This window comes from Musca autumnalis, unplaced genomic scaffold (genome assembly GCF_047663935.1).
Source record: "Musca autumnalis isolate F117 unplaced genomic scaffold, ASM4766393v1 scaffold_1, whole genome shotgun sequence".
Taxonomy (NCBI): Eukaryota; Metazoa; Arthropoda; class Insecta; order Diptera; family Muscidae; genus Musca; species Musca autumnalis.
Window position 1 is genome coordinate 40,763,502 of NW_027411644.1, and position 11,769 is coordinate 40,775,270.

At 39.2% G+C, this 11,769-nt stretch overlaps 1 long non-coding RNA gene across 1 annotated transcript in view; it reads left to right on the forward strand.

Moving 5' to 3' along the window:
- The window catches only part of LOC141397426 (uncharacterized), a 326,171-nt gene that overhangs the window by 165,581 nt on the left and 148,821 nt on the right, over window positions 1–11,769 (forward strand). The window lies entirely within an intron of this gene.

The following is an 11,769-nucleotide window of genomic DNA, read 5'->3' on the forward strand; positions in this document are numbered from 1 at the left end:
ATATGTTAGCAAAGCAAACATAACGGAAAAAGGAAATGACTAAAGAATGCCTATAGAAATGTTCTAATATAATGGAAGTGTATAAGTAAGGCATAAAAAGGAAATGGCATACATGTATGGTAATTGTTCGATAAATACAAAAACAACAATAATTATTGTTCTTTGATTATTATCAAGGAATAACGCATTTTTCACTAATCAATAAATGATGTTTGTGTTTTCCAACAATAGCATTTGAGGAGCGTACAGGGGATGATGTTCATTTTTGATTATTAAGAATGAAAAGAGCAAGATGTGCATAAAATATAAAATTATTTTGTCTAATAAAAATTGATAGCTAAAATTAAAGTCGCAAAGTTAATGTATGTTAAAGTAATAATAATATTGACGTATGGGATGGAAGATACCAAAGAACGGTCCTGACCGGCTTTAACATGGCAAAGCCCAGGATTTATCTTGGTCCCTCTTTCACCTCATGTGGACACTGACCTCAACGTGGTGTCACCTGCGGAGCTGCCTTTAACACCCGTTAAAGATAGTGAACTAACATGTGCCGCGCGTTCACCCATAAGAACGCTACAAAACTTTGGTTTGAGCGTCAGGTTAGTAACCCTCCCCTAGAAAAAGCAGCCAACTATGAAAAAACGAAAGAAAAGAAAAACAAACCCCTCTAAAGTTGACGAACCCCGCAAACGTTTTAAGGACCATGATCTGCACCTGGAATGTTCGCACTTTTTATAGAGAAGGTGCAGTTTACGCATTGACAGATGTACTCGACATTACTGCCATACAGGAAATACGATGGAACGGGAAAGGCGTCACAACAACACCTAGTGGTGACGCAGTGTATTATAGCTGCCATGACACAAAGCATGAGTTTGATTGCGAATTTGTAGTTGGTCGGAGGTTAAAACATCTGGTCATTCACCCCAGTGAATGAAAGACTCGCTGCAATTCGATTAAAAGCAAAATTCTTCAACATCAGCTTTATTTGCGCTCATGCTCCCACTGAAGACAAGAACGAACTGACCACAGATATATTTTACGAGCGCTTAGAAGAAGCTTATGACCGTTGCCTTGCCCATGACATTAAAATTATACTAGGCGATTTTAATACCAAAATTGGAAAGGAGAATATCTTTGGCCCAACAGTCAGGAAATTCAGTCTCCACAGTGAAATATCTGACAATGGTATGAGGCTGATAGACTTTGCAGCTGCAAAAAACATGGTAGTTAGCAGTACCAGATTTAAGCATCTCGATATTCATAAGGGCACCTGGCTGTCTCCAGATCAAAGAACAAGTAATAAAATTGATCATGTTTTGATAGATGGAAGACATTCATCGAGCGTGTTGGATGTACGATCGTTCCGAGGAGCAAACATAGATTCGGACCACTGCCTTGTTGCAACAAAGGTACGTACCCGTCTAAACGTTGCAAATAAAGCACGAACAGATACAACGCGGAAGTTGGACATCGGTAAGCTGCAAACACAACAGGTAGCCACAGCATATTTCACTCAATTAGCCCAATTGATTCATGAAAGCACTCCTCGTCCCGATAACATATCAGCACAATGGCAAAATATAGCACACTCCATGCAAATCCATACTTGGATATCACATACCTCCACCAAGGAATCCATGGTATGACAAGGAGTGTCGTGCTGCTACCAAAGAAAAGCCAAGATGAGGTAAAGACAGCAATAAGTCGGCTGAAGAATAATAAGGCAGCAGGAGCCGATGGCTTACCAGCAGAGCTGTTCAAAACAGGAGGCGACACGCTGATAAGGTGTGTTCATCAGCTAATTAGCACCATCTGGCAAGAAGAACGAGTACCCGACGATTGGAACCTGAGCATCCTGTGACCTGTCCACAAGGATGGAGATAAGACTGTATGCTCTAACTATAGGGGCAAAAGTGCTCTCCCTATTGCCTACAAGATAGTGTCAGGGATAATGTGCGTACGACTAGAGCCTACGGTCAATGAAATAGTTGGACCATACCAATGCGACCTGGCAAATCCACCATTGACCAGATATTTACCCTGCGGCAAAATCCTGGAGAAGACCCAAGATATGCAGATCGACACCTACCACCTTTTTGTCGATTATAAAGCAGCCTTCGACAGCCCGCTACGTTCAAAGGTATTCCAAGCCATGTCTGAATTTGGTATCCCCGCAAAGCTCATCCGGCTTTGTAGAATGACATTAACTGATAATCGATCGTCAGTTAAAATAGGAAAGAACCTCTCCGAAGAGTTTGGTACCTAAAGAGGTTTCAGACAAGGTGATGGCCTCTTGTGTGATCTTTTCAACATTCTGCTGGAAAAGGTTATACGAGATGCGAAGGTGAAAAGAAGTGGCACAATATATACAAACAGCCATATGTTATTTGCTTATGCCGATGACATTGACATCATAGGTCGATCGGTAAAGGAAGTAACTGATACCTTTGAAAAAGTCGAAAGGGAATCTGCTAAAGTGGGTCTGGCGGTAAACGGAGAGAAGACAAAGTTAATGGTGTCGTCGGGCAATGCGTCCATAGAGATCGGGCCAACTGTTGACGTTGGTTCCTATAATTTTGAGGTAGTAAGGGACTTCATCTACCTCGGCACCGCCGTAAATACAACCAACAACATCCGTTGTGAAATACGAAGAAGAATAGTGTTGACCAACAGATGCCACTTCGGACTGAGTAAGCAGTTTAGGAATAAAGCCACATCTCGTCAAACACAAACAACGCTTTAAAAAACACTGATACTACCCGTGCTGATGTATGGTTCAGAAGCCTGGGTACTTGAGCAAGTAGACAAGGCAGTGCTTTGTGTGTTTGAGAGAAAATTTCTTCGAAAGATTTATGGGACAATCTGCGTTGACGGTGAAAATCGACATCGTATGAACCACGAGCTGTATCTGCTATACAGCGACATCAGTATAGATAAACGTACCGAGATGCAACGATTGCGTTGGCTAGGCCATATCATAAGAATGAGCGATGATGAACCCGCTAAAAAGGCCTAGATGAGATGAAAGGCGCGGAAAGCGAAGCAGTAAACAGAGGGAATTGGAGATCTTTTCTTAGTTCGGCTTATGGAATAAATGTTCGGTAATGGTCGAGCTAAGTAAGTAAGTAACCTTTTTACAACTCTGTTTGCCCCAAATGCGAGTGGCCTGTCGGTTTTAATTGAAATAGAAACGATCCATAGAAAAACACAAATTAATGCGCGATATTTTCAAACACATTTTTCGCATTTCCGTTCTAGTGAATGGATTTTCACGATCTATGATTTATATGATCCGGAACTAAAATATCGCGGGGTACCAGCATACTTAAAAGAATATTGTAAATACTGTACCCAAAAATAGGTTTTTTAGAAAAAATACTGCACTAAATGTTGGCTTTGGCAGTAAATTACTGTGATGCTGTGTGAACCACATGTTGACACAGCTATTGGTTTTTTGAAATACACGCGTATCTCGTTTAAATAAAAAATAGAAAAGATACCTAAAATCAAAATGTCAGCACCATTAAAAGGATGTAGTGTAAATTTTGAAAAGTGATACATTAGAAGTATAATCTTCACTTTGTATTCTTCTACTGTTACTTTGGACAGATGTCCGTCACTTGAATGGCTTAACCAGCAATCGAATAGCAACGTTAAAAAACCTCGTTATCTTCAACGTGTTTTTATCTATTTTTAAACATTTACGTAGAAGAAAGGCCTTGGTGAGTATATTAAGAACCCCGAAGGACAGATTCGCCGTGAGTCGAACTTCCGCGTTATGGCGTGATGAAGTTTTTGCTAGAGACCCTGTAAGGCATCTGAAATTTGCGTTATATCTTTGCTAACTGTTGTTTTAGCTTATTTTTTAGATGACATTTCTGCAGTCAAATCGAATGAGGTTTATTTTCGTAGAACACTTCGACCTTCTAACTCGCTTCCTTCAATGTCCCTTTCGTCTTTTATTTTAAGAGCCACTATAAAAGTACCACAAGATGACGTTTTTCAGCTTCGATATGTACTGCAAAAATGTCGCTCAGAAAATTTTAAGTACGGCTCTCACTGACAACTAATTGATTTTGTTGCGTTTTTTGTGGTCGTTTTGTGCATTTACCCTGTTTTTTGTTCAGAAAAAGACTATATTTTATTTTTTGTATATTCGGTACAGAATATAAAAACACACAAAACACAGTTTTTGCTGAGCAAACAGGGGTAAATGTCAAAAATGACTATGAAAACGCGACGAAGTCGATTAGTTGTCAATGCGAGCCGTACCTAAAATTTTCTGAGCGACATTTTGCAGAACATTGCGAAGCTGAAAAACGTCATCTTGTGTTACTTATATAGCGGCTCTTAAAATTTGTTCCATAACGGAATTTTGATTTGTTGAAAGTTAATTCTCAGGGTAATGGTGTAGGGTACCACGTGGTCGGCCCCTTCCGACTATAGCCTTTGCTTACTTGTTCATTTCGTTTTTGTTCGGAACTACTGAACTATTTTTCACTTGTTTCCTCTGTCTGCATTCCTCAGTTTTGCAGTTCATTAAGTAATTAATCTAAATCCGATGTAGATGATTTTCTTTTAACAATTCATGCTCTCATATCTTAATTTTTAATGAATACTAATACCATTACGAACATTTCTTTTCTCTTACTGTGGCCTAATATAAAATAAACATTGGTTATTTTGTTCGCAAATGTATGGATAATTACTTCCAATACCAAAAAACCAATACAAGTTATCCCTTAAATGATCTATAAGTACTTCTACTGGCAAACCTATAAACCCACATATCAAATTAAAGTTTCACACACTTGTGTTCTCATCAAAGATAACAAAATGTGGCCAAAGTGTTTTCTTGTTGATGATGAACTCATCACCAGACCTCAGAAAATACAATGCGCTCCCTCTCTCCACAAAAGCTTAACACATTTCAAGAGTTTTGTTTATTTTACGGATATCCTCCACAAATTTTGTGTGTGTTTTTTTCGCGGCAACGACCGAACAAATAAACAGGACCATAGAATGACAACGGCTGTGGAACCATTTTATGGAAAGCTGCCTTTGTCATTGTAATTTTTTGTTGAGTGACAACATTGTTATGTGAAATTTGCGCAAATGAATGCGCGTATGTGGGAACACATGTGTGAGTTATCTATTGTTTATTATGTGTGTTGTTGTTTTTTCTACAACGAATTTGCTGGTTCACTAAGAAGCGTTGATTTGGAAGTTTGAATACCTACCGAAAAAGGCTCTTTTGCGACTAAAGTAAATCACCGCACATGGCCTCTTTAGCTCAAACTAACTAACTGCCACTGAAGTACATAGCTGCTGTTGTCATAGACGCTTTCCGTTTTGTTAAACATTTGACTCGCTTTCATTAGCAGTGAAGCGTAAACTTTTTTGTCGTTTGCCTACGATGCATTGTTGTTGGATATCTTTTGTTTGGGCCTGTTAGTTTGCCATTGTTTGCATCTATGAATGGGCCAGTGTGCGTGTGTATGTGCGTTAGTGTGTTATAGCATGTGTGTTGTTATCAATCTGTTTCCGTTTATGCAAGATTCTCTGTTGTTGCCACTTTTCGTTTCCTTTCTTTTGAGAAATGTCTAGCAGATTATGTAAAAACCTAGAACGACAACAAAAAGAAAGCGGAAATGATTTAAACTATTCGCGATATCATGTTTTTGTGGAGGTGACATTTTGTTTACATCTGAGAAAATAACAAAGCCAATTGTGGAGATTACATAAAGTGACGATTATATACTGCTAAAAGGGAGTAGGATATCACATAACGACTCTTGCGGTTGCATATTTAGTATTTTATGTCCATCGCACTGTGGTTCAGAATCTTTTTTCCTGGTCAAAATCCTGTAACTTTTGAACGGATTGAGATTTTTTTGCTAGACAGATGACACAATTAGCTTTCAGATGAATTGTAAGCGATCAAATTAGGTCTGGTATTTTCAGAGGAGTTCAAGGTCAAAATTAACTTTTGAGTTCTTTAATAAAATTTCGTTATTTTGCCCACAACCTTCAAAATACCGGGAGTCGGCAGGTACCTTTCTATAGGGGCTATATTAAGGCGTGGACCTGTACCGATAAATTTCTGGGGGAAAGTTTTATACCCCAAATGAAGACTAAATACCAAATTTCAGTCATTTCGGTGGAATAATGGGGCCACAAAATTCAAAATACCGAAAATCGGAAGGTACCGCTCTATGGGGGCTATATGAAGGCGTGGACCTATGCCGACAAAATTCATGGGGAAAGTTTTGTACCCCCAACGAAGACTAAATACCAAATTTTAGCCATTTCTGGGGAATATTGTGGCCACAACCTTCAAAATACAGGGAGTCGGCAGGTATCTTTCTATAGGGGCTATATTAAGGCGTGGACTTGTACCGATAAATTTCTGATGGAAAGTTTTATACCCCAAATGAAGACTAAATACCAAGTTTCAGCCGTTTCGGTGGAATATTGAGGCCACAACCTTCAAAATACAGGTAATCGGGAGGTACCCTACGTCCCTATATTAAGGTGTGGACATGTACCGACAAATTTCTGGGGGAAAGTTTTATACCACAAATGAACACTAAATATAAAATTTCAGCCATTTCGGTGGAATATTGAGGCCACAACATTCAAAATACCGAGAATCGGTAGGTACCTTTTGATATTAAGGCATGGACCTGTACCGACAAATTTCTGGGGGAAAGTTTTATACCCCAAATGAAGACTAAATATAAAATTTTAGCCTTTTTGATGGAATATTGAGACCACAACCTTCAAAATACCGAACATCGGGAAGTACGTTCTATGGGGGCTATATTAAGGCGTGGACATGTACCTTCAAATTTCTAGGGGAAAGTTTATATCCAAAATGAAGACTAAAAACCAAGTTTCAGTCATTTCGGTGGAATATTGATGCCACAACATTCCAAATACCGGGAATCGGGAGGTACCTTTCTACAGAGGCTATATTAAGGCGTGGACCCATGCCGACAAATTTAGAGGGAAAAGTTGAATACCCCCAACGAAGACTAAACACCAAATTTTAGCCATTTCGGGCGAATATTGTGGCAACAACCCTCAAAATACCGAAGATCGGAAGGTACCGTTCTATGGGGTTTATATTAAGGCATGGACCTGTATCAACAAATTTCTGGGGGAAAGTTTTATACCCCAAATGAAGACTAAATACCAAATTTCAGTCATTTCGGTGGAATATTGGGGCCACAAAATTCAAAATACCGAAAATCGGAAGGTACCGCTCTATGGGGGCTATATGAAGGCGTGGACCTATGCCGACAAAATTCATGGGGAAAGTTTTGTACCCCAAACGAAGACTAAATACCAAATTTTAGCCATTTCTGGGGAATATTGTGGCCACAACCTTCAAAATACCGGGTATCGGGAGGTACCGTTCTATGGGGGCTATTTTAAGACGTGGACCTGTACCGATAAAATTTCGGGGGGAAAGTTTTATACCCCAAATGAAGACAAAATACCAAGTTTCAGCCGTTTCGGTGGAATAATAAGGCCACAACCTTCAAAATACAGGTAATGTCGAGGTACTTTTCTATAGAGGCTATATTAAGGTATGGACCCGTACCGATAAATTTTAGGGTGGAAAGTTGTATACCACAAATTAAGACTAAATATCAAGTTTCAGCCGTTTCAATATTCCACCGAAACCTTCAAAATACAGGTAATCGGGAGGAACCTTTCTATAGGGGCTATATTAAGGTGTGGACCTGTAGCGACAAATTTCTGAGGAAAAGTTTTATAACCCAAGTGAAGACTAAATACCAAATTTCAGACATTTCGGTGGAATATTGAGGCCACAACCTTCAAAATACCGAAAATCGGAAGGTATCGCTCTATGGGGACTATATGAAGGCGTGAACCTATGCCGACAAAATTCAGGGAAAAATTTTGTACCCCCAACGCAGGCTAAGTACCAAATTTCATCCTTTTCGATGTGATAAGGAAGCTAAAACCTTCAAAATACCGAAAATCGGTTGGTACTGTTATATGGGGGCTATATCAAAACGTGGACCGATATAGCCCATTTGCAATACCAAGCGTCCTAGGAGTAATATAAACTTCTGTACCAAATTACAAAGCTATATCTTAAAAATTGCGAGCTGTATCTTGATTCCAACAGACGGACTGAAAGCCGGACGGACGGATAGACGGACATGGTTATATAGACTTACAATTTGTCTCTGATGAATATTTCGATGTGATACAAAGGGAATGACAAATTTATTTATACTTTCCATATTATGGTGGAGGGTATAATTACCAAAAAACTAAAAAGAAAATCGAAAATTTTTTTTCAAAAATTTAAAATAAAAAAATTACAAAAAATTAAATTTCTTTCAAAAATTAAAAAAAATACTCCTTGGGTTTTCATAAACACGGTGCTCTTAAAGGTGCTTACACTGTGAAGTTTTTGCGGATTCTGAAACTCATAAATAAGAAAAAGCAAAAAACAAACAAAAATGTCGGAGCGCTTTTTAAATAAATCGCGATTCAAGTTTACATTTTTAAGAGTTTTTTAGGTTTCAAGATTTTGTTTAGAAACCGCAAGTCCCATCGAAATGGAACTAAAGAAAATGTTGTAGCAGTAAAAATTCTCTACAAGATTGAATTTTATGAAAGTTTGATCTGAAACTCTATATCTCAAAAATGGTAAAACCTAGGTAAATATAAATCAGCCAATCTTGTACAGAATTTTCACTGCTACAAGATTTTCTTTAGTCCCATTTTGATAGGACTTGCGGTTTCCAAGCAAAACTGTGAAAACCTAAAAATTTAAACTTTGATCGCGATTTATTAAAAAATCCATCCAGCGATTTTTTCTTGTTTTTGGACTTTTCTCATCTATAAACATTGCTGTTTCGGAATCCGCAAAAACTTCCCTGGTGTAAGCAGTTTTCATTTAAAGTTATTTAAGGTGCACTGTGCATAACATTGTAATATAAAGGAGTCGACACAGTCAATCCATTGTCCTAATTTGAACTTCTATATCTCAATAACGGTAAAGATTACAAAGATTTATGATATCAATCTTGTAGAGAATTTTCATAGCTACAACATTTTCTTTAGTCCCATTTCGATAGGACTTGCGGTTTGGAAGCAAAATCGTGAAACCTAAAAAAAACCTTAAACCTTTTTTTTTATTTTTCTCATCTATGAACATTTTTGTTTCAGAATCCGCAAAAACTTCCCAGGTGTAAACACCTTCCATTTAAATTTGGTTCAAGAGCACCGTGTAAAACTTATATAACTCGCAAAAAACTCATATAAAAAAACTGTAATTCATATGAGAAACGGTATGGAAAAACACACAAAAAGTGTTCAACGGGCTGAACGGGATGGGTACAAAAGTACATATGGGCTGAAAGAGGATACTCTCGGGCATCTTTCTGTGAATAGAGAACATGGTTCTATGCTGTTCCACAAAAGTTCTTACTTACTTACTTAGCTGGCCCATTACAGAACATTTGTTCCATAGGCCGAACTAAGAAAAGATCTTCAATTCTCTCTATTTGTTGCTTCGAACTCTGGAATACCGCGCCTTTTCATCTCTTCGTCCACTTGTTTGCGCCATCTATTCCTTGGCCTGCCAATTCTGCGCGCACCGCCAAGCAGTTTGTATTTATACGCCTTTTTAGCGGGTTAATCTTCGCCCATTCTTATGATACTGCCTAGCCAACGCAATCGCTGGATCTCGATACGTTTAACTATATTGATGTCGTTGTATAGCAGATACAGCTCGTGGTTCATGCGACGTCGATATTCACCATCAACGTAAATCGGCCCGTAGATCTTTTGAAGAATTTTTCTCTCAAACACACCAAGCACTACCATGTCTGCTTGCGCAAGTACCCATGCTTCGGAGCCATACATTAGCACAGGCAGTATCAGTATTTTGTACAGCGTTATTTTTGTTTGACGAGATGTGGCTTTGTTTTTAAACTGCCTACTTAAAACCAAAGTAGCATCTGTTGGCCAATACAATTCTTCTTTTTTATTTCAAAACTGATGTCGTTTGTTGTGTTTACGGAGGTGCCGAGGTAGACGAAGTCTTTACTACCTCAATATTATAGGAACCAACTTCCACAGTTGGTCAGAGCTCAATGGACGCATTGCGCGTCGACACCATCAACTTGGTCTTCGCACCGTTTACCGCCAGACCCACTTTAGCAGATTCTCCTTCGACCTTCATAAAGGTACCGGCTACTTCTTTTACTGATCGTCCCATGATGTCTATATCATCAGCATAAGCAAGTAACATGTGGCTATTGGTGTAAATTGTGCCATTTCTTTTGTCATTTGCATCTCGTATTACCTTTTCCAGCAAAGTGTTGAATAGGTCACACGAAAGGCTGTCTCCTTGTCTGAAACCTCTTTTGGTACAAAATTCTTCGGAGAGGTTCTTTCCAATTTTAACTGAGGACCTAGTATCTGTTAAAGTCATTTTACAATGCCCAATGAGCTTTGCTGGGATACCAAATTCAGACATGGCTTGGATTAACTTTGAACGTAGAGGCTGTCGAAGGCTGCTTTATAATCAACAAAAAAGTGGTAGGTGTCGATCTGCATCTCTTGGGTCTTCTCCAGGATTTGCCGCAGGGTAAATATCTGGTCAATGGTGGACTTGCCTGGTCTAAAGCCGCATTGGTATGGTCCAATTATTACGTTGACCATAGGCTTTAGTCTTTCGCACAATATCCCTGACACTATCTTATAGGCAATAGGGAGAAGACTTATGCCCCTATAGTTGGAGCATACGGTCTTATCTCCTTTCTTAAGGACAGGACACAGGATGCTCAGGTTCCAATCGTCGGGTACACGTTCTTCCTGCCAGATGGTGCTAACTAGCTGATGCATACACCTGATCAGCGCATCGCCTCCGATTTTAAACAGCTCGGCTGGTAAGCCATCGGCTCCTGCTTCTTTATTATTCTTCAGCCGATTGATTGCTGTTTTTACCTCATTTTGGCCGGGTGGTATACATTCTATACCATCTTCTGGAAGTGGATCTGTGGTATCTTCGTCGTCTTCGCTACTAATGGACACCAACAGTTTTGGAAAAATGTTCTTTCCATATCCTGAGCACACTATCTGTATCTGTTACCAGATTACCTTTCTGGTCTCTATAGAAGGATGTGCCTGTATCAAAGCCATCTGGTTGATGTTTCACTCTTTGGTAGAATTTTCGGACTTCATTCTGGCTCCTGTACATCTCGATTTTTTCACACTCCCGGTTTTCTATTTCTCTCTTTTTCTTGCGGAAAAGACGTTTCTCTTCTCTCCTTTTCTCCCGATATCTCTCTCGTGCGCTACGTGTTGCTACTGATTGTAAATGAGCTCTATATGCCACATTTTCCTCTTCGGTAGCAGCACGATACTCCTGGTCATACCATGAAATACTTTGTGGTGGTCTCTGGAATCAAAGTATGGATTTTGCGGCTGTTTGCATGGAGTGGGCAATATTTTGCCATTGTGTTGTTATGTTATCGCGACAAGGAGTGCTCTCATTAAGCAATTGGCTAGTTGAGTGAAATATGCTGTGGCTATCTGTTGTGATTGCAGCTTACCGATGTCCAACTTCCGTGTTGTGTCTGTTCGCACTTTGTTTGCTACGTTTAAGCGGGTGTGTACCTTTGCTCAACAAGGTAGTGGTCCGAGTCTATGTCCTCGGAACGAACTCACATCCAACACGCTCGATGAATGTCTTCCATCTATCACAAC